Raw genomic sequence first — 27838 nt, 5'->3', positions numbered from 1 at the left:
TTGGTTATGCCATCAGGTCCAGGAGATTTTTTTTCATCTAAGTTATGCAGTAGATTAAGTATACCGGGTTCGGTAATTATAACATCCTCAAGTAATGGCAGCATTCGATATTTATCGAAAAGCGGGGTAGTTCCGTCATCAACTGTAAATACGGACTAGAAATTTTCGTTCAATGAATTAGAGAGTTTTTTAGAATCCGAGGTACGTATGTTATCTATTACGAAAGTGCTAGTTTCCGAGTGTTTAGGGGTTACCCTTCGCTATAATTTCGAGGGAGATTCTATAATCATGCTACTCCAGCGCACAGTGTATGTAGAATGTACGCCGCTCTGTTTGCATTAGGTCTTTTAGTTTACGAGAGAGCAGGGAAATTTCTTCCTTTAGCTTCGTATTACGATTTATTTTGAACCGTTTGTTCAGACGATTGATTTTCCTTTTTAAATGAATGATGTCTCGGGTGATCCATGGATTCGAGGGATTTGCTGGTCGATACCGGAAGGGAACATAGAAGTCAATGCATGCGTTTACTGTGTTCCTAAATTTCACCCAGAGAGAGTTAGCGTCGCACATAATGTCCGAAGAAGTACTCAAAAAGCGATCATATACAGACTCCAATCTGTCTAGTATACAAAAATCGTTATCAGCAGAAAAAATTGGTACACGAGTCGTTTTCAACTTTGTCTTTGGGAGAGAGAAACGAAATTGAGCTAAGACACACTTATGACCTGAGAGACCATCCAGTGCCTCACACTCAGGTCACCGTCAATAATGGACCGAACAAAAACAAGGTCCAGTATTGATTTGCTCTCTCCGTGAATACGTGTATACTCATGAACTAATTGAACCAAATCAAATTGAAATGCAATATCAATCAACTCCTCATTGTTAAAAGTATCATGAGTACCAGAAGAGAAGGTGGGCCATTCCATACCAGGTAGGTTGAAGTCACCACAGAGCACACGTTTCGTGTTTTTCGCTATCTAGAGACCCATGTATTCCATTAAATTCTGCAAAGCATCAATTCTGGTACCAGGGGGTCTGTAAACAACACCAATGACCAGGCAGTTTCCGTCGCGACACATCTTACAAAATAACGCCTCAACACCAACGGGGTCGGCCATTCTAGCAATTTGTATGTTAATTTTAAAGAGTAATGCCACACCGCCTCCCCTGAATTAACTATCTTTGCGATAAACACAATAATCTGGGGGAACAAATTCGCTATCATGGATTCCCAGCCAGGTCTCTGTGAGGGCAACAATTTCCGGATCATGTATCGTTATCAGATGTTCTAGATCAAGTGTCTTGTTTACAATGCTATGGCAGTTAACATTTAGTAGCTTTATATAAGGGGATGCGGAAGGTTGTCATATGGCGGATCGTTTTCGAAGAGGCACCTTATCATTTTTTTCTTTGTCCCAGACATACATAGTTCCATTCACAGACACCTTATCAAAAACCAGCTTTACGTCCTCTTTCCGCTTGCGGTTTTCACTTGTGCTTTCCCAAAGTCTTTTTCTGACTTCACGAACATTCTGGAAGAAGTCTTCTGTAATGTACATGTCTGTGTTCTTTAGTTTAGGGTAGTTCTTAAATGTTAAGAGTTTTTCGCGAAAATCGACAAGCTTCAAAATTACGGGGCGAATTTGTTCTGTTTTTTAACTCCTAACCGGTGGCACATTTCTACTCCTGAAACACCAATTTTGAAGGTTTCCTTAAAAAATGTGTTAACCACGTTCTCGTGCAAGGATTCCAGAGATTCGTTCTGTTCTTCTTTTAAGCCGTGAATAATGATGCTATTTTGCCTGCTGCGATTTTCGAGATCGTCAAATGTATCTAACACGAAGGTAACGTCATCTTGAACCTTCGTGATAGTTGATTCGAGTGACTGACTTTTTTCACCGAAACTGGCAAGGCGAGCGACGGCAACTTCTAATGAATCCAGCCTATCGTTGAACTGCGCGAAAAAGTCGGTTAAGGCCTTCTTCGCAACACCAAAACAGTTCATCTGTTTTATTATTTCTTTTTGGCTATTAAGTACGTGAAGTATCAGTTCACGGTCAGCGAGAGTAGAATGAAGCTGGCCTTCATTGTCCGAGCTCACAGAGTCCGGCCCTGGGTTCTGCACGACGTCACCGCATCTCAAAAGAAGATTAACAAATGCGCGGAAACTTAAAGAAGACAACACGCGTTTCACACCAGTGGGGCAGGGCAGCAGCAAAAGACAAACATCGTCACTTCGAAAAGTTTTTGCCTCACGCAAGCGACTAACCTGCGCCAAGAAAAAGAGGTTCCGAAGTCTCGCGAACTGGGCCAGTTGGTACAGATTCATAGTGGTGAAACAGCGCGCAAAAAACCAGGACAGAAAGAAGAGGACAACAACACGAGCGCTGGTGTTGTTGTCCTCTTCTTTCTGTCCTGGTTTTTTGTGTGCTGTTTCACCACTATGAAGATGTTCTGGTTGAACATCGTTGCAGCCACGCTACCGCTGTGCCCACTGAAGAGTCCGGGAGGCGGTGGGGTATTTATGAGCTGTTGTTGCGATGACGTCACTCGGCTACAGGCGTGTACTCGGAAAAGACGGCGAGCGTCCCCCCGGGTGGATCCGTGATGTGGCAGAAGTGTGACGATTGCTCGTTATCTTGGTGAAGCAAAGTCGGGTACGGGTTATCAGGGTGGTCCACGTGGTTTCATGCGTGAGCGTGCCCGAAGAATGCGATGCTGAAGATCTGCGCCAAAAAAAGATGTTCCGGTTGAACAACGTTGCAGCCACGCTGCCGCCGTGCCCACTCCGCTATTCTGTACAGCGGAAAATTCACTTCGAATAAAGAAGGCAGCAAGTACCAATTACGTAATGCTGTTTTACCGCAACTATTGTTGATGTTTTTTTTTTCTGCTTTCAACAACATTGACAAGTATGAAGAGTGGTGTCGCATTTACTGCATTCGAAAGTGTTTCCCTAAACACACATCTTGTTTCCGACTTGTTGCTTCATAAAGCTACGTAGGCTGCGGATAGGAGAAGTAACGTTGATCTATATTGCCGCGAACCACGTATGGGTTTGTTTATTTATTGTTTATTTTTACAGCCGGGCCGGGCCTGGCACTGTTATCTGTATGGCTAGCATATCGCATGTTCAATTATTTTTTTTATGCCGCGCGGGCTGTCTCATTCAGATAAGGAGACTGTTTCGAACTAACGTCCCTAGCCTAGAATAATCTTCTTTGATCTACAATGTTCTGGATGTAAATAGACTGTTCGAGAAGCACTCGAGCCGAAAGATAAAAAACCTGCAGAGCGGGAGCCCCGATATTCGATTCGCCGACACTCTCCGAGGCACGTGTTTTTGTTAACTGCTGCTTTGGCACCTCTGTATTCCTTGAGTTGCTAGGGGAGCAGAAGTTCGCTCCAGTCAACTTGTTTTACTTGCGAGTCAACTGCGTCATCTTTGGCTGCATGACATCTGGTGAGGTGCTGGGTACGCACTCTTCATGCTCCCTACGCCTTCTGGAATCCGACAATCCAGCCCAAGCCGAGCAAGCCGCCCACTTCAAGGTTTACCAGCCGAGTTTGGTCTACTACCAGAACCTCCCCGTTTTATTTATAGACCCGCACCAGCTGTGCTCCCTGATCAAGTTTGTAATAATAGAAGCCACTTTGGAATGTGAGAATGCCGTGGCCCTCGATTTATCTTCTGAGACCGGTTGACGTCCCAAGTGTGCAAACTAATCCCAGTTTCCCGCTACAAACAATCCCACTGATCTCACTGAATTCACTGACATTCTGCCAACAAACTGCTTACTTTCCCCATCCATATTCAAACTTTCGTGCTTAGCTATGGACCCTCGGCAACTGTTCTTGGAGTTTTTAATCAACGAGCGAGGGCGACTGCAACACTTCGGTCTCCCGATTTCACACTCACATGACAAACATGAAATTTCGAACAATGGTTTATTCATTTGTTCAACAGTTCAACCGAATATTCTTACTCTGGTATCCTGGTTGCGATACGATCGCTTATTTCCGGCGCTTTCCGGGATCTGGGCATGTAGGGCGTTACCAATTGACCAATTCTCGGATCCTTAAAAGATGGGAAGTTGAGTTAAACTACGGGAGGTCTATCGGAAACCGCCGAAAGCTCAATGAAAATTTTTTGCTTACCAAGCAACCTTGAAATCTTACCACTCAGAAATATGCTCGGTAATATTCCGGTGCCTCTAATTAAGTCATCGCACTGCAAAAATGCCATCTCGAATAAAAAGAACTTGTTCACTATTTGGTTCAGAGACCGCTACGATAAACGAACGCATCGTCATCAGCAAAATGACAAGGTTTCAGGTTACTAGTTACCTACGTTTTATGTAACCAGCGACTTTAAGGAGATAAAGATTCGTCAGCTAGGTACAGTCCGTTAAAATGTTCCCTCCTACCCAGATAACCATCATGTGATTAACTTTACGAAAACTTCAGGGGTCACAGAAAAATTGATAGGCCTTTCGACATAGCGGACCTCTCCATAAGCGAAAACCTAAAGGGCACCGTAATTCACGCAGTGATATAAGACGATTAAAATAGGTAGCGCAACAAGACCCGTATTTCTTTCTTTTAAATATTCCTTAAACACCTTATGTAACCTTAGTTGTGACCCAAAGCGATCTGTTACATGTGAGTTCGTGCAGATAGTGGAGCAATAGGTTGTCTAAATGTATGACCAGATTTATGCCTTGACGAATCACGAAATTGATAGTCAGCATTCAGCCTAAAAAACAGAATTTTCTGGTATTGCTTTCTGGGCTTTTTAACCACCCGTCATTGTGTAGGTTTTTACTGTATTTTGCAAGAAACAAATCAATATTCTTATTGGCTGAATAAAATCTCACGCCAAACGTAATGTTTAAAAACAAACGTTATGTTTCGTGTGGCAAAGTAAAATTTTTAAAATATAGTGTATGCAGAGTGACGTCGTTGCATAGTATTGATATGCATCCCTTATTTTGCCGTTTTTTTTGCGGTTACAGTTTTAATAAACCACCCAACCAAAATTTAGCTAACCTATTCCTTTCTGCTGCTTTCAAACGCCTAACTGTTGTTTATGTGTTGTGATTATTATTAATGTCGGTTAAGTTTTTCAGGTTATTGCTGCAGAACTTTACACCAATGGAAACAAGTTGAAAAAAAAATAAGTACCTTCGAGGTCATTTATGTTTTAAAGGTGTTATTGAACCATTGGGCTTTTTAGGCGCGAAGCTCCTGAGAGGCTGCGGTGGTTTTCTCCTGTCGTCTCATGCAGTCCCGGTACTAAAACACCTGGAAACTCGTTTACGCCTCGCTCTAGAACCTAACGCGTGCTAAAAAAATTACACCATCATCCCGTGGGGAACCATGAGGAGGATGCGAAGCATCATGGGGGTTCCGTGTAGGTTCCATTGTGTTGCCGGTATGTTGTTTCATTTATCGGAGCACGAATGAGAACGTGGTGTGAACCCCCATGTAGACACAGAGAAATGTAGAGATAACGAAGAGACCGACACCCGCGTTACCTGATCGAACACCTCCTGGTTCTTGTCTTTCTATATTGCGTGCTCACGCTCCCACCCCGCTGCCCGCCCTTTTCGTCCTCTTATCTTGTTGAGCTGCAAGGCACGTGGCGCTTCCTGCAACAGCTTTCCCGCAGGAAAATATACATCCTCCTCTGAAGTTTTCAGTTCGTCGTTTCCGTTGACCTTCCGCTTCGCGTGCCTTTGTTGTATCAGTAGCTTCTTGACGTAGTTTGAATGAGTGAAGGACATAAGGCGCGTTCGTAGCACATGCTCCCGTGTCGGTCTGTAGCGTAGTGGGAAGAGCGCCACTAACCTCCCGTTGCGGCCAGAGATTCGTGGGATCGAAACTGGGCGCCGCCTAACTATTTCTGCGTATATTAGGTGTGTAAAGCAACATATTCGGTTTCTATGTTTTCTAACCTTTGCGTATGCAATGTTTTCAAACCGAAAACCACCGCCAAGTGGCATAACAAATACTTTTGCTAGCTGCAGTGACAAAATGTCACCGCAAAAAGGCGAAACAACGGCAATTTTTGGAGCGCCGTATCTATGCAACGGTGGCCCCGGGTGGGGCCATTTTGGTACCATTGGATCGGCCAAGCGATCTTCTTTCCGATCGTTGACATATATTTTATCTTCGTTTATTCACAAACGCCCGAACGGAAGGGAAAGAGAGACGCACAAACGAAGCCAGAAAGATTCTGATGCACGAATGACCTCGAAGTCGGCGCGCTCTGAAACGGCCCTGCTGATTGGGTGTCGCCGTGGCAATGCAAGATGGCGGCCGCTTTTCAGGGTTCATTTTCGCTGCTTAGCTCGGCCATGTTCGTGTTCAGTCATTTTATCTGCTGTGGTATTAAACGCGGACATTATCGAGATGAGAATGCCTGAGATTACAAGCCAGATTACGGGAAGTTGCGTGGCTCGAGAGGCGGAGGACACCGAACGCTTCGTAATGCGCGTTATTTTACCCCGGAGGGTGAAACGCGGTGGGGGCGCTAGTGACAGCGGTTCTCGAAGTAAACGTTTCGTCTGATTTGTGAGCTTACACGATAAAACGGCCGACGCGTAAGAAGCTGGGGCGCGTACGGCGTAGCCGCTGTGCGTTGGAGCATCGCCTGACTGCGAAACCGGGTACGATTGAACGCCAGTAGGCCGAATTAATTCCTCTGACATTACATTTAATCCTAAAAGCGACCTGAAGGGCCATTTCAGGGATAACCAAAGTATACATGGTGCGGTATACGAGCGCCGCGATGGGGGCGAGCCATATCGCTTTCTTGCGCAATGTTTCCTGTCCACTTTGAGTAATCATCAAAGAGGTTCAAAAAATTACTGGAGTGGAAGTTTCCTATATCAACCAAAGGGCAATTTTTTTAACCTCCTTGATAATCATGCAAACAAGTCTGAGTCAGGAATAAAAACGTTGACGGCGTTAAAAATGTACACTTACTTTCGTAGCATTTAACAAATTAAATTTTTTAGGGAAATTAGTAATACCAATGCGTTAAAAATTTACCTTACTGTTGTAGCATATAAAAAACTGAATTTTGGGGGAAACAATTATGAACAATGCATACATCTATAAGTTAGTGCATATTGGTTGTGCTTCGAGGAATATTGGATGCCCTGAAAGTCAAGAGTACTAAAAAACTTTGCATGCATAATATTAAAAACTTTACGCATAATATTAAACCATGCTTCAAAGTAGCTCCTTTTTATCCTTGTGGTATGTAATCTTTTGCCAATGAACACCTGCGCGTACGAGTACGAAGTTGCTGCTCCAGGCAAGGTTATGATTAAAGCATAAAATACGTCAAACCTGTTTTCAAATTAAAAAAAGGAGTTCTTCACTTGTTGCCATGGTCGCAACACAGCAGAGGGAAGTTGTCCAGTGCAATACAGGCAACCAGCTAACCTATTTTGCATAGAAAGCTATCTCCCCCCGTTTGTTCCGCAAACTGGGTTATGTACTCTGCACAGACGAGCTGAAGATGATGTTTTATGGAAAGAAAAAGGCTGCCAAAGGCACTCCAATTTCAAGGCAAGGCATCCCATCAGCCCCGTATTCAAAAGCACAAGAAAGCCTACAACCCTTCTGACTTTTCATGAATGATATCTATGTTGCAACCTCGGACTCGGAAGCCGTTTTCTCAAAAGTTTTTTTTGCCCCCTACGTCGTTTGTTCCAGTGATTTCTTTGTGACCGCGAGGTGTATTTTAATTCCGTTCTTTGCGTTACATTCCTTGAAGTGGTCGTGACACTCTCGGTTTCTCAGATTTAATTTCTGTGAGATTTTTATTCCAATTGTCGTTCGTGGTCTATATGCCTTTTGTACATTCACTTCAAAAAAACTGAGAACTAAAAAAATTGCCTTAATAAAAAACAAATCCAACTGTCGCGACCTTATCCATTCATTTGGGAATGCAAAGCACTTCAAACAAGTTTTCTATCATGTTTTATAGGCCGCTCAAGCTCGGTACAAAGTGAACAGAAATAAAATTTTATCAAAAAAAGCTTTTCATATAATACTTTGAAATTATCATGGTGGTATCACACAAGCATTTACAGTTGTGTGCCATTTGTCATCCAAATCCACAAAGAAATAAAAAGTTGGTTTTGAAACCCACGTCCCAGGCGGCACAGAAAGTGTGTCCTAAGTCCCAAGACCGCTTTCTGGAACGTCCAGCCAGCATCCAGGTTCTGGCCACCACTGATCATACGATGAACGGCCAAAATTCGGCAACCAGCGCTACGTTATTTCTCCGACCGCCTGTGTTCATACGCACAAGGGCACCTACCGGCTGCCAAATATTCAGTTCCCTTTCGACTGCCCATGTTGAGAAAGAAAACTGCCGAAGTACGGCTTTAGGACATCCGTTTTTTCCTTCGGGAAGCGGTGTTCAGCCGATGCACGGCAAGCGACCGGCCACAGAATATCCGTATTCTTGTGGCAGTTGGTGTTCGAAAGGAGACCGGCCGGAGCGCGGCTGCCCTGCATTCGCTTTCCACGGTGAACCCCTTGTCCGACGGCAGAATATTCGTTTTCTTCCGGCAGCTGGTGTTATAATGGAGACCGGCCGACTTACGGCCACAGAGTGTACGTTTTTCATTCGGTTAGCGGTCCTCGGCCGAATTAGGGCAAGCGAACTGCCGCCGAATTTTCGGCAACCGGTGTTCAAGAGGACACCAGCCTTCGTAAGGTATTAGGTTATACGTCATTATGCGAAGAACGGCGGGCGTCTGGGCGCCGAGAATTCATGCACAAACGTGTTTGGAAGAAGACCCGCCGATGGTGGACCGGTTTTTACCTGGGTGAAGAAAGAGCCGTTAGGGAGTCGAATGGCGCAGACACGTTTTTCATCCCCTCGGTGTTTCTGCGTTTTAAATGAACAAACTACGTTTGTCAAACAGTAATGAGTGTTAGGTGAACGTGCAAGGTGCAAGGACTCACTGGACATTACCAGGGAAAGTTTTAGGTCATCGAAATGCCATTTATTGCCACAAGAAGACTGCGCCACGCCGACGGGTGAGCTAAGCCTCGCCAGTCATAGCCACTAAAACGCCTCGCCTGTCAGCTTCGTCGACGCATCAGCTCGAGGATATTCGCCCCCTCAAGAAATGGAGAGCATTGGAGACATCGACCCGGCAGCGATGTCCGACACGAGATGTCGGTGGTTCACCAAAATAAGTGGCCTTAAAGGGCGTATAGCAAGCGGCCCCACCCCCCCGCAGGAGCTGAACCGGCGCCATGTCAAGGACTCCCCACCAAAGAAAGGCAAGGGCGCGCAAAAGAGCAAGTTTCCGGCTACTGTTCTTACCATAATACTGCGAAAAACAATGTTGCACTATATTGTTGGTGATAAACGTAGAAGAGGCTAAGCTCGTGCATTTGTAGGCTCAACTTCGTGCCCTGCACTGTGTTACTTTCTGGGATTTTATGACTGCCTATTTAGAAACAAGTATTATTTTGAATTTCCCATAACAACAGAGCCTTGTGAATGACGAAGCCTGGATATTAATTTAGTTGCGGTATTTGAAACTTAGATTAGGTACACTTGGGATATGACTCATTTGGGTAAACATAATAACCAGTATCCTAGCAAACACGGTTTTCATCAGGTGTTTCTTGCTCAACGCAGCTTGCTGAGTTCAAGCACGATTTGGCTTTAGCAATAGATAAGCTTGAAGTAGCTGACTATTTTCTTCTACGGCTAAAAGGCATTTGACAGTGTTTCATATCATTTTCTTGTTAAGACATTGCGGGCAATAAACTGAATGAATCGGTTATTGCATGGACAGCCGAGTATATCTCTCTAAGGCAGCAGTTGGTCGCTCTCAATGGTTGTTCGTCCGTATATATTCCCGCGACCTCAGGAATTGTGGAGTGCTGGAGTGGAGTGGAGTGCTGATTCGTGAAGTGCTGATTCAGAAAAGTCGTTGAATCTTAAAAAGTGTGTTAACTTCAACTTTACAAGAAAACCTTCATTTCAATTGAATACGTATACAGTAAATTACACTGCTTTAAGAACGGCCGGGGAATATAAATAACTAGGAGTTTATTTAACGAGTTTTTTAGAAAAATAAGCACGTTCACAACATAAAAGATATGGATGCACGTGTTTTTGGCTTTCCTAGATAAAATTTAAGCGAACCCCCCCTTATCTTAAAAGAACAAACGTATTTCACTCATATGCGCCTAATGTTGCAGTCAACGTGTCTTTTCTGGGATCCCTACAGCAAAGAGCTGGTTGATACGTTTGAAAACATACAGAATAGGGCAGTGCGATTCGTATTAGGTATTGGCACTGTCAACTTAGGATGAGGGAAAGTAAAAGTTCACCTAAATGGTAAGACGGGAAAGATCATAGTGGAAACCTCAGGTTCGTAATATCTATTTTCGTAATATCTATCATTCGAAAACTGGAATAGACGGGGGGAAGTATATCCGAGCGCCATTCTACGTATCCCAAAGTGGGACCGCTAGCTTGAAGCACATTATTAACTTTACTTTAAAGGTGACGCCTTGCGCGATTCATTTTATTTTACATCAATACTGCAGTGTAATTATCTTCCCCGTATGATTGTATCTACTGTTTATAATGACGATTTTCCCCACGCTTTGTAGAATTATTTTGTTATTTGGCCTCATATTTGATGCTTAGTGTTATGTATCTCCATGCTGTAACGTATGCAAAGGCAAGAGGGTAAAAAAAATAAAAAATAATAAAAAATAAATAAATAAATAAGCTTGCGGACTAGCAAACTCGCCTCCGACGGATTGAGAACCCTGCGCATTCAAACTTGACCAATAAATTATTTATTTCTATATTCGTTGCAGTATGCAAGGTTTGCTAAATGAATACTACCATTGCTAAGTTATTTGTTTGAAACAAAATATGAAACTCTAGCCTTACGCCTTTACTTGCGTGAACACAGAGGGATACAACTGCAGCCACCTGAAGCAGGGCGTCATTCGCAACACGTCTAGAATTTTGTTAACGTAGTTCGACTTTAGAGGAAAATTAAGTTTTTTTGGACTATTAAGGGGTGTGCACGTAACTCATGAAAACAACATAAAAAGTGTATTGAAAATGAAAGTACTTCTTTGATCTCTCCTAGGATCAGCCCTGTCAAAGATCTTCAGAAAAGTTGATGGAGTAGAAAATTTCTTTGCAAGAAAAATGGGCAAATGCTGGACATACTTTTTGTGTGAAGTAAATTATATTGAATGCGGCTGAGTGTTTTGTGGAGTACCGAACCGCTTCGTAAAGGCATTCGCACCGGTTTTATATAAAAAAAACTGGTCAAACAGCTGTTGTAAAAATAATTGATTTATCAGAGCCTGAAAGTATTGTCTTAAAAGAAATTGCCTAAAAGCGGCACTTTCATCTTTGTGAAATTCAACCCACTAAAGTATGCGCCTTCCGCCGCCCCCCCACCTCCCCCCCATCCTTCCTTGTTTATTACAGGTAAGCCGCTCCACAGAAGATATCAGGACCTGCACAATACATCTATCCCAGCTCTGCAAAGAAATGAATATTTGCTGTATTCGACAGTAAAAGAGGCACAGCAATTAAAGGAACGACTATTTGTAAGCACTGTTGAATAAATTAATTTTGGTGTAAACTGACGTTGATAATTAAGCAAGGCTGCGCTGAAGGCTGGACGGCTGGTGGTTGCGCGCGGGCTCACTTTGATGTGGGTGCAGTGGACCCAAAATGGTGGGTATGTGCTGATGCACAGCGGGATTGCGTGATCTGCTTGCGCTGCATGCAATGGTCGTCCACCGGCCTCAGTACAGTTAACGTACTGTGGCTCAACTCCAATGCCCGTAGCACAGCCGAATTTCCGGCAGCCTAATACGGCTGGAGTCCGACGACCGCATCTCGGCTGTCCTCCGGTGGCCGTACTTCGGCCGCACACAGGTGGCTTTGCGATGGCCGGAGCCCTACGGCTGGAATCTGGCCGTATGAACGTTAGCCGGTCGACTGGCCGACGGACACTGGCCGTTGGACAGTAATGGGAGTACGGCCGTATACGGCGAAAAGGCCCACATTTGGGCACGGGCTGAACATGGTTGCCGCAGAAAGGCCGGTCAGAAAATCACCGGCCAAAGTAGACCGGCTTGAGTTAGGCCGACAAGTTCTGTGCTGCTTGGGGTTCCCCTTAATTATTGGATATTCGATTCGAGATTCGATGGTAGATATTCGTATTCCATTTGTATTCGAAAAATTTGGTATTCGCACACCCTTAGTTTATAGTGAACTGCGCTGACGTCAGCCCAAACGCTGACAGGGCTGAAGAGACACGCATGCGCAGTAGAGTGCGAACGGTGGACAACAAGAAGGAGGGAGGGACACTGCCCCGAACATGAGATGAGCTGGGTATTCTTAGCTCTTTGGTTGTCTAGGTTTAGCAGATGATCATGCTTACTACTGCTAAAACGATTTCCAGTCTCATCTAGTACAGTCCAATCCAGTCCAGTCCAGTCTGGTCCGATCCAGCCCCGCCAGTCACTGCTCCTCGCGCATGTGCAGACGGCTGTGAAGGAGACACGCGAAACGCCTATAAAGCGACTCCGGCGCACCGCGAGACTTGGCTCTTGTACAATGGAGGTGCACAACTGGGCAGGCTCCGGGGCCAGTGCATCTGCCACGGCTGTGATGTCCCTCTTCTAGAATGCGCAGACCAGCGAATGTGCAGACCCAATTCTCTACACACCCGTAGTCCAACTGGATTTGATTAGACAATTCAATATAATACAGTTCGATCCACTTTATTCCAAATCCAATTCAATCCAATCCAATTCAAACCAATACAATGATCCTCGTGCTTGCGCAGCACGGCCCTTCAAGGTCCACGGGAAACTGCTCAACCTGGGCCAGTGTAGCTTACGCTACAAAACACCGGAGCACTCGTTTACGACTCGCGCTGGAGAGCTTTCTTCTTCAAATACAAGAGACTTGACCACAAAGCTATGTGCCTCTATCTCACAATTGTTTCAAACAATTCTTTCAAAATCTCTTTCAAAGATGTAGCGCAGAAAATGAAAGACACAGACAAGTAGAAACACACGTCTACTTGCCTGTGTCTCTCGTCTTCTGCGCTACATGTTTGAAAGTTATGTACTAACAAGCCCAAATTTCTACGCTACTGAGGTTTATTCTCCGTTGCCAAAAACGCCAAGGCGTTAGTGTACACCCGCCCAATTTTTTACCGATATCATGGGAGCGTCGACCGTTCCGCCGATCAGCGCCGTATGATGGGGTGATACGACAAACTCAGCGAGAGTAACCGCATGCGCACTAAGCGAAGGCCGCTGCTGCCGTCGTCTGCTAGGCTGTTCCAAGAGCCGACAGCCACCCCATACTGCTCTTACCACTCGCTTTCACTTGCCCTCTTCGCCCCGTTAACGGCGGGTTGGGGGGCAGTGTGATAAGCGAATAAAATAATCGGGGGTAGTTGTCTGCTCTTGGAACAGCCCAGCACAAGACGATAGCAGCGGCCTTTGCTTAATGCGCATGCGGTTACTCTCGCCGAGTTTGTCGTATCGCTCCATCGTACGGCGCTGATCGACGGAGCGGTCGACTCTCCCGTGATATTGGTAAAAAATTGGGCGGGTGTACATTTACAGAATCCATGCTTCGCCCTTCCCCAGGTTTCACGTTATTGGAGAAGGTCCGGGAATTCTTTTGCTTGTTATTTTCTTCGCTCGCTGTTTTGTGCACTGCTTCGAATCAACACGTTAAGCGTACTTAACCAGCACCGTTGTTTGTGCACACTTGCTGCGGCAGTTCCGATGGCTGAAATATTTTTGTCTCTCCGTTGGTTGTTGTGTGTATGTGGTGTGGAGTGGAACAGTGCTGAGGTTTTTGTCTACATGTGGGTGTTAAAGCTGCCTTTACCCAACTAGAGGCTAAGCAGAGTGCTAACTGACCGATTTAAGCACCTAGTGTGTTTTTTTAATATTTCAGACAATTCTGTTACCACTAGACACTATTCGAAATTGCTTTTACAGGGAATTTCTCAAAGGTTAGACACCAGCTGATAATGCCATTTACAATAGCGTTGATGAAAAGAATCTCTCAAAGCGTGCCGTACCCCTACGGCGCCCACTCGAGTCACTGCATTCAGGAAATTTTGGTCTACCCCAACTGCGTGTTGCACAAAAAGGGCCAGGTATTTCATATTTTGATGTAAATCTTCGGGACAGCGCCATAAACCATCGTTCACGGATAAACAATGATTTTGAAACATCGCGCAAAAACTAAAAACGGCGCTATTCGGACAACTGGCGCTATCTGATGTGTTCATTGTAAACCCCTTAATGAGATTCGTGGGCGTTTGTTTACATTTTGCGGGGGTACAAGGCGTCGCGAGTGAAATCTGAACGCAAGATACAAGTGACTGTGGATGCTGTAAAGGCGAAAAGCGGTTTCAGGCACTTTGAAAACTGCTGCAGCTGTTTTTTTAACCCAGCAACAGTGATGACTGCATTAACGATGTGGCATCTTCAGATTTTATTTCTGATGAAGGCTCTGCCATTCAACAGCCTCAGACTTGGGCTGGTAGTGCCAGGGAAGCTTCGTTTTTTACTTCGCGCTGCATTTTAAACAAAAGGTGCTAATATGTGACGACATCGATATTACTTTCATGTGAACGATCTGGACCATGAGTGGCGGAAATATTTTGCCTTATTCAGGCCTCCGTGTCGTGTTATCACCCTCAAGTTATCCTGGCGTTCGTGTAAAAGTAGCGTTTCGGAAACACGTGGGCTGCTTTTCAAGAGTGCTAAATTTTAGATGCAGAGCATTTCTTCCTCTCGGCTGCGTCGTCCGTCGCCCGTTGTCCGTCAGTCCGCACCTCTCCCCCTCTCCCCACCAGCTGTGCGATAGCGCGCGCGCTTCTCGTCCTCTCCCTCTCTCCACGCCAGCTGTGCGATAGCTGGCGCGCTGCTCCTCGTCTCCCCATCTCCCCACCAGCTGTACGATAGCGCGCACGCTAGTCATCACCGCAGCTGCGCGATAAGCGCGCATGTGCATCTCCTGTCTCATCTCCTCCTCTCCACTCCATATGCTCAATATAATAAACCCGATCCGCGCGCCGCTTTCTCAGTTGCTGCTTCGGTTGAGTCACGCTGCACCGTCCGAAGATCCGTCATTTTTCGTTATTTGGATACCATATCTCATGAATGTTTCGGAACCTCCGAGATGTTTCGCATCAACTCAGGGTTCCCTCGCGGGAAGGTGGTGTCATTTTGTTTCTTGTTCTTTAGCACTGCAGCGCTAAGAATTTTGTGTTAAGACACAAACAAGCAAGATTAAATGCATATTTTAAACAGACTGACTGACTCTCGAGTGGCGTCACGGAGTGGCACATCCGTAAGTACCGTTAGGTTGGTGTTCCTGGAAGAATCAAGAACTTTGTATACAGCATTGATGTACATATAGAACGAGAGCTTAGGTACGTAGAAACATTTCGCTTATTTTAAAATTTTCTAAATAATTTTTAGCCGCAGTAAAATCGTCTATGTGATTTTTGTGTATACTTTATTCCGCATTGTTTATTCGCTGACCAATAAAGTCTGAATAACTGCGTTTTTCCGAAAACTGCTTTCATGGGTCTAAAAGAGAAATCTATGAGCTACAATATCATGCGTAGCAATGGTAAATGTGTCCAGTAGCTCAAAAGCAAAAAAATTTGTTTGAAGAACTCGCAATCGGCCATTCCTGCGCGTCGAAAAAGAGTTAACACCAGGTACATAACTGAAAAAAAATGCGCCCACCAGCAATGCGTTGGCGTATCAAGGTGAACTAGACTTCTTAGGGTATCGGTTTAGGTGCGTCCTCTGTAAGCTGGTTTTTCCATATTGTGTGTTGTGCAGTGAAGCATTCCACCTGAGGAAAGAAAAATTACAGTAAAGGGCTTTTACTTTTCTGTTACGTAGTAAAATGGCTTTCATATTGTAGTGGTAATGTTAGCGTAAGTATTACGAGCATATTGTTCATGAGCTTCATGAAGGTATTGAAGCTGTTATTGAAGTTCATGTTGTTATTGTAGTTCATGAAGGTATTAGGAGTTATGACTGTACTGAAGATATAGCCGTGAGAAGGAATAATGGGTAGTGAACTCTAGAATGATTTCGTGATTGCCTGACTGAGAAAAACAGCATAAAATAGAACTTCTGTACTGTTCTCCCCTAACCCCACGTGGCCTCTTCCGCATTCGTAAGGAGCCAACCAGCTTCAACTTTAGCTGTCCATTTCGAGATGTCCCAAGCTGCAAACATCTTACCTTTCACTCCCGCTTCCGCCACGTGACCTAGCGTCTTCCGGATGTAATAAAGGCTATTGACAAGAAGACGGCGCCATTCACAGACAACAGGCGCCTTTATTGAGCGTCTCGGAGACCACCCTCAGTTCGCGTCTATTTCCGAACATGAAGAGGTGCAGACGAAATGCACGTGCTGGGCCCATACCCGAAGCATGCAGTGCAGGCCCAGCTCCCCCATTCAGTGTCGCTTCTTTTTCCTCCAACAACCAAGTTTCAACAACCTGCCCCCACGAAATTGACAGGGCGGGGATTATGAGTTTTCCTCAGACCGCACTTCTAAGGGGTACAGCATCGGAATGGAACGCTGTAACTGTGATCCATCCGCGAGTTTCGCGGAGCAGGCTCCAATCTTTCCTTCGCGTCCATCGTGAAGATCTGTGATGCGCGCAAGTCTCTAGGTTTGGCGAAGCCTGAGAGGATCTTCGAGTAATACGATGTCTTCTGCTCTGACAGCTGCTGTTGACTTGATGGGGCAAGACGATAGCTCCAGCAGGTACTCGGTTGCCCATCTTCGACAGGAGGTTTCCGGGAGATCTTCCCTTTTTTTCCCACAGGATATGAAGATGCTAATGTTGGAAACGACAGAGTTCTGATGATGTGGGGCAAGGAACAAAGGTCAGCCGATTTACTGTTATAAATTGGGCTGGAGTTAGTGGCTCTGGTTCCTGGCGATCGCGGACAACGTAAGTGAGTATCCTCTACTTCTGTGAGGAAGGTAACAAGTTCACCTCTTGCCACACATTGTTGTCCCGAGTCTTTTTCAGTGCCAGCTTCAGCGAACGGATGAGACGCTCGCAAAATCGTCTCCACCATGGCGCCCGCTGCAAGATGAATTTCCATTCAATCTTGTGGTTGGCAAACGTGTTTTGCACTTGTGGATCGCGAATTTTTCTCCCCAAGTTGTGTGACTTCCTTTTTGCTGCGTTTGAAGGTGAGGGCGTTACCGGTGTACAGCACAGACGGAAAACTTCTGCGTGAAACAAAGCAACAAAAATTTTTCGTAATTAAAGTATTTTAAATTGAAATGCATTCTTTATTTTAGAACAAAATTTTGAATAATAGTAGTTTAGCCAAAGTCAGTTTTTTTTTCTAATAGGTGCCGCGCGGGTGGACTTGCCCCTCAGCTTCCACGGAGCAGGGGGGGCTAACTCCGCCCGGATCCATAACTGTATACATTGTGTAACTCTGGTAGTAACGAGGTTTGACTGTATTTATTTTGTAGGTACGGTTGTACAAAATTTTTGTTTTTTATTTATAGTTGAAGACATGAAATCTTTATTTGTTCAGATTAGTAACACTTTTTCAAGCGTAAGCACGCCTGCATCTGCCTCCAGAAATCAAAGTTTATATCAGTAACTGCACCCAACGCTGGTGGGGCAACCAACTCGCTGTTACTCCTCCGTGGAGGCCCCATGCACTGAATGTGGTCGTAATGAGATTATGTGCGTCTTTTGTCATCTATGTAGAGCAGACGCGCGTGACCTCCAACAATATTTAAATAGCACAACCAAATACATTTTGGTCGGACGTGGGCCTGTCAGGTAAGGGAGAGCGTGAAAAAATGCGTTAAATTGCCTTAATGTGAGGGTATACCGGCACATTTTACCTCACGGGGTTCTAATAAGCGGCTTCTCGAAGAATGCTTCAACAAACATTGTATAATTTGGCATTCGAAATGCAGAATCGATAAGTGCTGGATAAATAACATGCATTATGATCCATAAGCCCCTATGGCTCAGACGTAGCTTTGCTGCCGACTTATACTGTCTGTTCAATAAATGCTCATCGGGTGGCGGTTTCTTTGCGGATGCCGCTCATTTATTTTGTGGACTTATATATGTAATTACATTCCTATTTCATTACGGAAAAATGGGGTTCGGTCGGCACCAGAATCCCGGGACGCTCGCCGCCGAGTCTGTACACAAAGCAGCCGCTTCGGCGGATTGCCTCGAAAGCGTGTCATCCCTATTTCATATTTGCCGCGCTTTCGAGGGGCTTTTTCAAAGAAAGTGCTACAAGTTGTGCCGCGCCTCCACCAGATGGCGCCACGGGTCCCGCGACCGAGAGAAGACGCAATGAAACATCCCCCTCGCGAGGGGCACGATCAAATGCAGAGCATTTCCGGGGGCGCACGACATTAAGTAGGTTGCGTTACGTTAATGTTGTTGCACTTGTGGCAACTGCTGACGAGAGAGCGCTCCTCAGCAGTAATTTGAATGAGTCAACGATATAAAGCGCGTTCGTAGCGTCCCTTTCTGTGTCGGCTTTGTGGCGCAGTGGGTGGAGCACTATGTACATAGCGTTCCGCCCGCAGGGTCGAGGGATCGTGACCGGGCGCCGGATAGTATTTGTTTTATATAGTAGGGAGGGGTGCGGTGCGCACTACGGACGTCAACGCGGGTGACATCGTGAGTTACTGAAATGCTCTGCATTTAAAACGCATTCAAGAAGGATGGCGCTGTATGGTCGTCTAGGAGTGCGAGATGTATAGCCCTGATTACAGCGCAAGTAAACAGCACAGGTACACCTTCGTGAACTTTCGTTCCCAGCGTACAAACAACAGACCAGCGAAGTCGATGTCGACATTATCGGACGGGTCGGTTTCTCTGACGCTGTCCTTTGGCAAAGGAAGAACCACTTCCTCCATGAGTTTTGCATGGTGCCGTCGACAAACAGTACATTCAGAAACAACTTTCTTCACGAGCTGTCATCCGTGAAGAATCCAGTACCGCTCTCGCAGGTCTGCAAGCGTGTTTTCCACACCGGCGTGTACAAACTTGCAGTGATGTTTCTGCACATGAAGCTTAGAGTTGCAGGGTTGCTGGTAAACACGGTATGTAAATACGCAGAGCGATACTCCCAGTTACACACCATCGATGAACACACAATACATATTACAAGCACAACCGACGGATAAGCTGAAGACGGCTACTGTTTATAAAGTGATTAAAAATTATTTAAACTTACGCAAATTATAAAAAATTTAAAAAATAAGCAGAAAATATTTGTTCCAGTTTCTTAAATACTCAAATTTTGCAGAAAGATAACAACAACGGAATGAAGAACAGTTACGTATGTAAAATATTATATACATCAGTATGCAGTTAATAAATTTTTTTGGTAGTATAGAAATACAATACGTTTTTGTAAAAATTGTACGCAGGAAACCTTTTAGACAGATTTTTGTTTTGCAAAGTTTTTGTTGTGCCATTGAAAGCAACAAAGGCTTTACGAAATGGTTGTAAATTCTACAAAAACGTTGCGAGGCATTTACACAACATCTGCGCCCAATAACTGTTCAAAAAAAATTGTGTTTTCACTCTCTGAATATGAAAGGCAGCGACGATGTCGCTACTGAGGATTTTAAAGCTACCGGAGCTATCCCAGCCTACTTATTCAAACGGAAGAATGATGTTCCTCCAATTCGAACACTGCTTCCTCCCTGCTTAAGACGCGCGAAGCCTAACTGGTCACTTCGTTGCAAATATCTATCTTCTCTTTCACACCCGTCGCTCACTCTCTACTCCTACCCCCTCGCTCCTTCTACGATAAAACGGTGAGGGTTTTTAAAACCTATTCAGTTTGACCGCATTTCACATCTTACCGGCCCGCCATCTTCTCGAATCTTTGGCTGCTGCTGGACTTGAAATGTGTCCACCAGCGAATTCTGTAATTTTCATAATCAGAAAACAAAAAAAGGCGGAATTCACCTTTAGGTGCAACCTGGAGAAACAGAAGAACTGGCGCCCCTCTTCCTTCGTAGGATTCCCGTCTGTCGCACCTCACATAAATTTTCTAACAGCTAAATGTTCTCTATGACAGTTCGGCCCTGATCGTTTTCAGCGTAGGCTTTCACATCTCTCCCAAAGACTCTGCACCACGTCAGAACGCGCTGGAAACGGCAGGAACCGGCGAAACGAATTTGGTTTGGGTAGCGCGGGCTGATCGGCGCTTCCCATTTTTAGGCGCTGCTGCCGGTTAACTGGTTGACGGATCAGCACGCGGGGAATCACAGCCACGATAGCGCGGCAGTGTGCTCTCTGAAGTGGTGTCGGACAATGCCGGGCACTCCTCACGTGGTAGGCGCGCGAGTGTACTCGGTATTTTTTGGTATTCTACTTAGGCGAACCTGCAGTGCCCTCAGTGATGCGATGTACGCCAATACGCCCTGCAGCAAAACCAACTTTACCTGAATTATCGAGAGTGAAGTGAAAGAATAAAATGTAGCTGGCGATTAGAATACTCCCTAATGCTATATTTGGGCGCCGCAGCAGCGCGCTAAGACAGCACTCGCCTGTGGGGTCTGTCGGCGGCAGCGATGATGAAATTGTGCAAACAGTGGGGCGAGATGTCCCGTCTCAATGTGTGGTGTGCATTTCAGCTGGTCAGTGAGTGTCATTCACGAAGGCGTGCGCAGAGTTTTCAATTATAAGTGGCGAAGCCTTACCGCGTGCCCCCCCCCCCCTCCCCCGGCAACTCCATGCCTCTTACTACAGAAGGCCTAATGGTTACAACGCAGTGGAAACGCGAGAAATGGTACTAAAATATTTAGTTGAACGATATGTAATTTTAACACGTTTCTGAGCCCAAGTTTTTACTTTCATGCGTAACACCGGCAAGGGGTCAAGTACCAGGATGGAGGCATCATAAATTTGACAGCACGCTGCGGAAAGAACTTCCACTCTCCGTAAAGCACAGAAAGATATCACAGATCTGTCTTTTGTAAACTGCAAAATAATCGAACTTGATAATGCTGCTCACTAGGGTTGCTGTGTTGGCTAGTTGTGTAAATAGCGCGAGAAGAGACACCGGGCAGAAGGTTAAAGACACAGGGCAAGCGGTGATTACAAGTGGTGATTTATTGAAAAATCAATGTATGCAAATGCAAGATGCAAATTCATATAAAAAACTCAACATAAGAAATCTCGTACACACGGGCGTTTTTGCTTTTCGCCTCCATCAGAAAAGCTAGCGCCGCGGCGGGGATGGCGCACATCTGGCCTCAATTCCTGAAAGGAGCCATGCAGATGAAATACAAGTGTGTTTTATTCGAAAGATTTCGTGTTTTATAGTGTCCCACGCGCTTTTCCGGATTCACACGATGCTCTATTGACTGTGAGACTAATAAGTTTGAGTTAAACTTTAGATTTTGCCGCCTAATAGTGTGTTTGCGTGGTTTGCAAGGACATCACAGTAACCGACCGCTCTGCCGCCTAGGGTACCTTGATTCAAACGTCCGCGTACAGGGTGGAGACACGTATAGGCGGCCGCCGCCATTTTAGGTCACGCGCTCGCCGCTGAAGCTAGTCATTGTATCCAATTCGCGTTGGAATTATCGCCGCAACGCGGTTTACTCGTGAAGTTTGAATTATCTTGTATTTTTGGCGTTGCTGGGCCTCGAGAGAAACGAAAAGAACGATGTGCTAAGCACGTCGACCCAGTTGCGGCGGCACGGGACCGTTCACAGGTTGTCTCCACCCTGTACGGTGGCGCTGGTATCGAGGTTCTCTACTGCAGGCGATTGCACACGGGCGGGAAATAGCGGCGTTGTTCGCGCGTTTGTTTACGTTACTAAACCTAGCAGCGCCTTCATACCGTGTCAAGCCCTCTTACGCCGTATATAAATGTGGCTTTATTTGGTTGTGGGAGAAGAGAATCGTTTCGTGAAACATAGTGCCCGCTTAACAAATTTGATCACGCCAGGCCATGTTGCTTGCGTCAATCAGCCAGTGTCGCCTGAGAGAATCCCAAAGCCCCTCAGTGGTGTGCGGCTAAACCAACCATAGTGCGCGCAATACCAACAGGAGTACGCATCAGTACATCTGTTTACATGCGTTTTCGTCACTTCCACTGTTTGTCCCACCATTCTTATCAATTTAAAAAGAATGTGCCCTAAATTTAGGCACAAATAGCTCGTTGTGCAAGCTTATCAGATCCCCCCTCCCCCCCCCTCTGCGCACGCTATGGCCAGTCCATCTTACGTTTTGTGGAGGAGCGTCATATCTTTGAAGCCCCTTTCTGCAGCATGTAGAAGAAAGCGACGGGCCTGGCCTTTAACAAGGGTCCTGGCCACTTGAGTTCGGCAAGGCAATAAGAGGCATTCTTTTACGTTGATGGGCCTCGGGTCTCTTTCATTGAATCAGACTGAGAGAGTATTAGGGGAGGGCTTACAGGATACGCGCGCTTGCTAAGGTCTGTGAATTCATAATGCCCAGGCGTGTCAGCAGCCCAGCCCACGTGCGAGACGGGTGCATTCTTTTTTTGCAGCTTTAGCCTCTCTTGCTAGGGTGGTGAGGGCGGGCCTCCATGTAGGCTTGGCGTCGATGATGACGCCCAGATATCTAACCTTTGGGGACTATTGTACGTCTTAAAGATCACCTCTGAGGTTACCTAGTTTTTTCGGATATTCTGGGTGCGGGAAGAGGGTTTCTGTCTTTTCAATGAGTATTTGAGGCCTGGATGAATCGTGCTAATGGCAATTAAACTTCACCGTTCGATATCTCGGACTACGAATGCGCTAGAAGAATTCTACCAGTTGAAACTGCGTAGAAACACGATTGCGTCTAACTTTCAAACACAAACATGCCTGGTTATTGCAGCCACTAAAAAGTTAATTAACCAATTTTAGTTCTTTAAGCCATCCACATCAATAATTACCTTCCAATTATGTGTCCCCTGGCCACAGAACCTCACTGTAGAGGTGAACTTCGCGTGAATCTAAGCGCCAGTTTTTAAAAAAACCTGTCGACTCAGTTTTCATCACTCTGTATAATACGCAATAGGTGGCACAGGCCAATGTGTTTTATTATTTTATCTATGGTTAAGGTTACGTGTATATACCGGTAAGATGTGGGATATTAGCTGGGTGTGCCTTTCTTAAGTAGGTAGATGGTTACTGAAAGGTGTATGTTGGTGGGAAGGTCTCTGCACACATGGGCTCTACTGTAGGCGCTAAGGTGTTACAGATGCTAGGGGGTTTCGTGCTGGTTGAGGTTTTTAATATCTGTTGAGTGTCCTTGGACGCCTTGTGGTTTTGAGTGCTGCATAGCGTTCAGGAATTATTTTTTTCTTTTGGCGTTCCAGTCTGCCAAAATGTGGGTACCGCCACAGGAAATACAAAAGGGCGATAAGGAGGTGACGGGCTTTGGGAGGATGTGAGCTGCTTGAGTCGTGACAAATTCATACATGTCTGTCTGTGGATTGGGCGTGTCCGTCATATGAGTGCTGCGGTTCATGCGCGTGAGCTGGTCAGCAAGAAACTCTGCGTGTCCCGCACGTGAGATATCGGTAATTCCAGTTGGAGTGAACTCATCGCCAGCCCCGTAAGGAGTTTGTTAGCCCTTCCAGTGTTGCGAAGAGTAATCCAACCATTTTTTGCCACGCTGAATGGCGGATCGGTGTTAGGCGGCCTGGACACGGATGTAAATGTTGCAATCTAGGGGGTCTGCCAGTGCTTACTGCATACCTGTGGCCTATTCGTGTGCCTGATAGGAGTGCCAGTTTTAGTATGTCAGGGATTGATGGGGGTGGTTGGTTTAGAAGGTTGCCTTCTGGTGGCAGCAGCCAATTTGTAATATCATTTCAACGTCTTCCACGATACTTTGGGTATTTTCTGTTATAGGAGAGATTTTTGACGTGATAAGTTTGCTTTGAGGGCGTTCTTGGCTCCGGTAGGGGCTGGAATAACAGAAGAATGGTGGTGTCCACTAGTTATGTTCCAGCAGCAACTGCATAGCGTACTTCTGCGTATACGATCGCTCCTCCAAGCCATCTGTTTGGCGCGTACTCCAATTGATCGACTTCGTCCTCCTATCATTGAGTCCACGTAACTATGCACGTCGTTTGCTCGCACCCCTGGCTAGGTTCCGCCCACCTGCTCTTGGGGTCCACTCGCACTTATCCCCACTACGCTGCACCTCAGCTAGCGCTTGGTCGCACTCTCCCCACTATGGTGCACGTGTTTGGCCTCGCTATCCCTCTCGCAAGGGTAAGCCCTCTCTACCTCGCTGCGCCCGGTTTTCACTCTTCTTGCAATGAAAGCCTCGACGAAACAATTGTGCTGTTAAGGCTGTTTTACGTGCTTATAATTTACCGCAAGTGTTCTTGATGCTTTCTCGGTTTTCAACAACGTTGACAAGTATGTAGAGTGGTATCACATTTAGTGCTTTCGAAAGTGTTTGCCGAAACACAACTCTAGTTTTTGATTTGTTACTTCATAAAGATACGTCGCGTGCGAATAGGAGAACGCATGTTGTTCTACACATACATTGCCCTACATGTAGTTGAAATATATATACCCTATACAGCCTCTCTATAAAAAACGCGAAGGAAACATTATTTCACGGGCATGATATAAGCAACTGCGGCGCATGAAATAGCTGGAACTAAAGGGACGGATATGGCAACCAGCAGAAGCTCTGACATTCTAGTGGCAATTTTAGCGTCGATGCAGCCCAGGAAGATCCTTTAACTTCTGAAAAAATTGTTAATCAAACGCCCATCAAACGTCATGCAAGCAGCCACTGCCGCGGCTGTTTGCTTCAGAATAAACCGGAGGAAAGCCAGGCAATGGTGATGTGTAGGTGTATAGATGGTAGACACACAATAGTTTAGTTGGCCATTTCTTCTCTTGGCAGCAGAGAAAGGCGCCATAACTGTGTCCGCCTGTTCGCGCATTTCGCTGAAAAAAAAATCATCCCTGGCGTTGGTCGCGCTCGCTGTTACCACACGATTCCCATCTGTGGTGTCAACAGATGTGAAGTATCGCAGTGAAATTTCATTGTGGTGCTGTACTTGCTCGGGAGAAGTCCATATCACCATCAGATAACTGAGCAGCGGTAGCAAAAGAAAGCGCGCACGACGCACAAAATGCCAACCCTGCAGTGTAAATTGCCTGCGGACGTCAACACCGATACTGGCGCGTCCGCACCATTCCACGGCAAATTCGTTCTCCTAAAGGAAAGCCATTTTCCCGCAGAAAATTTCTTTCCTGCCAGAATTTACCCGTTGATGCCATTGCCGACAGAGAAAAAAAGATAGCGTAGTAGTGAGCAGAACGACAACAATCGGAAAGTGGCCGGAGATCGCCCTCGCCGACAGCTGAGCAATCTGTTGGCGTTACCAAAGCATGGCAGCTAGCAAACCGCTGATCTGTGCAGATGATTTAACATGGTCTTTTGGGACAGGTAGGCTGTAGGACGCTACAAAAAACTGAACTTGACGTCAAGTTAATGCTTTTGAGTTCGGCGATACACGATTTTGTTGCTTCTGCACCTGCCTTCCCTAAAGACGGTGTTGTCTTACAGCGCTAGTACGGCGCTCATTTGCGACTTTGAGCCACGACCCATTTGTACTCGCTCGTAAGGAAGTTTAGGTTGAATTGTAGCGCGAGGTTGTCCCACTGATGAACGGAACAGTCACTCTCTTTGCGGAACCAATGATGACGGGGCACACCAAGGAGCCACAGGTGCCTGCATCCGCGTACAGCCCCTGCATACAGTGGCAGAGGCGCGCAGGCACAGGCATACAGCGAACACACACGGTTGCCATCATTCGCACCAGGCCAGCGAAATGACCTATGGACAAAACCGAACAGAACGCTACCACGGATTAAATGATTTGTTCAGTTTATCTCAAATCATTCGTGTGTCCAAATTCCGGCGCCCTTTGCAGCTCCAAACTACTTAGCAAAAATGTTCCACCAACAATAACTAGATGTTCTTGTTCATTAGTGTACGATATTGGGGTCGCATACCTGGCGCAACTATGAAATAACTTTCCTGCCACCAATCTAGTTGTGACTAAACTACTTACTTTACATAGAAATGTCTTTAACGGCATGCCAATATGAGCCCTTCCCCTCGGTGATCAGGCTTTGGAAGCACCATTTGATGAAGCCTTGCCTTCACAGAAGTGAAACCATCCCACTTTGCAAACGTTCAAAAACGCATTTTCACAGGGAGGGGCGTCATTGAAAGTGCCTTCGGAATAATTTTGGCTAGATAAAGTGTTAATATGTACTTGAGGGTGAAATTAAAAATGTGCAAAGCATTCCGCAAGATTATTGAATTCTTCACGATGTTCGCGAGCGTTTGGGTGGCCCGTTCGATATACGGTAAAAATCTCAAGTACCAACCGGAGATCCTCCGCAGCTTGTTTGCGTGAGTAGCGCAGTACGCTCGTCATATGAAACCACCCGACATGCCATGTCCAAAAGCACGGTTTCATTCCAACTGTTACTACTTCAAAAAGCACTGTTTTATCCATGCACCATGCAAAACGAACAGTACGCAATTGGGGGAGCACATGTGTGGAAATTGGTTTTCATTGGCAAAAGCAGAATAGCGGTCTGACTGTCGTGCCTACTGTCTTTCGAGGATCTATGCATCTAGGTTCACAATGTCGTGGGAGATATAATTTGCTCCTCCTAATAGCTGACTGTCTTTACGACAGTTCCTTTTTTTATTGTTCCCCCGCAACTTCAAAAGCCTCTCTAAAGACATCAGATTGCTCGGCTGTGGCGACAGGTAGTGATTCCTGGCTGGGCGATGCCTTGATGGTTGACCCGTCGGTAGTCGATGCTTGCGCAATGGAGGCGAGGCTGGTGAATGCATCCACATTCCTACTGCTGATTTTATGGGAGCTGCTGATGGTGGTTTTAAGGGTATCACCTCTGGTCTCCTGGCAGGTGTTCCTCCAATTCCAGCTTAATAAAAAAAGAAGGAAAAGCTTAGATTAAATCATGTCTAAGTTTTTTTCATTGCGTTGCATGGGGAGGGCAGTTGTTACGCATACAATGCAATACTTTTTTAAGTACCGAATTTGATTAGATCGGTGTTTTTTTTAATGGTTGTGATACCACCTAACACGCACTGCCTACGCTTCAACAGTCTTGGCATATAAACAGCTTCATGTCACTCGCCCTACTATTATAATTCCAAGAAAAGTTACGAATATTCTTTTGGCTTTCAGAATCTCTGAAATGATACCCAATAATCGCAAAGTCACACAGGCTAGAGCGTTTATGAATAACGTTATCTGTAGTGCTGTGCTGCAAATAGGTTCAACTGGAGAGCCAATCATGGTCAGTTGCGTTTGCATCTCCGCAGCTAAACCGCTCGAGGCACTTGCTTGACATTGATTGCAAGAAGTGTTTGATGAACATCAAATGAACGCTACCAGGCGTTTCGTGGGTTGGTACAGAAATAATATTCTGGTAATAAAAAATGCCCACCATTCGTAGTTTTATTCATAGACCCACACCAGCTGGGCACTCTGAACAAGTTTGTAATAGTAGAGGCCACTTTGGACTGTGAGAAAGCCGTCGCCCTTGATGTATCTTCTCAGACCGGTTGACGTCGCAAGTGTCAAAGCAAATCTCAGTTTCCGGCTACAAACAAACCCACTGATCTCACTGAATTCACTCACATTCTGCCGACAAACTGCTCACTTTCCCCATCCAT

The 27838-nt window shown here is 45.7% G+C and overlaps 1 pseudogene; it reads right to left on the bottom strand.

Moving 5' to 3' along the window:
* Positions 1-1367: 1367 nt before the first annotated feature.
* LOC144163720 (uncharacterized) lies at positions 1368-27838 on the bottom strand (annotated as a pseudogene).

This window comes from Haemaphysalis longicornis, unplaced genomic scaffold (assembly GCF_048455015.1).
Source record: "Haemaphysalis longicornis isolate Haplotype H1 unplaced genomic scaffold, Haemaphysalis longicornis Haplotype H1 scaffold_13, whole genome shotgun sequence".
Classification (NCBI taxonomy): Eukaryota; Metazoa; Arthropoda; class Arachnida; order Ixodida; family Ixodidae; genus Haemaphysalis; species Haemaphysalis longicornis.
This window is presented reverse-complemented; position numbering and strand designations above follow the sequence as displayed.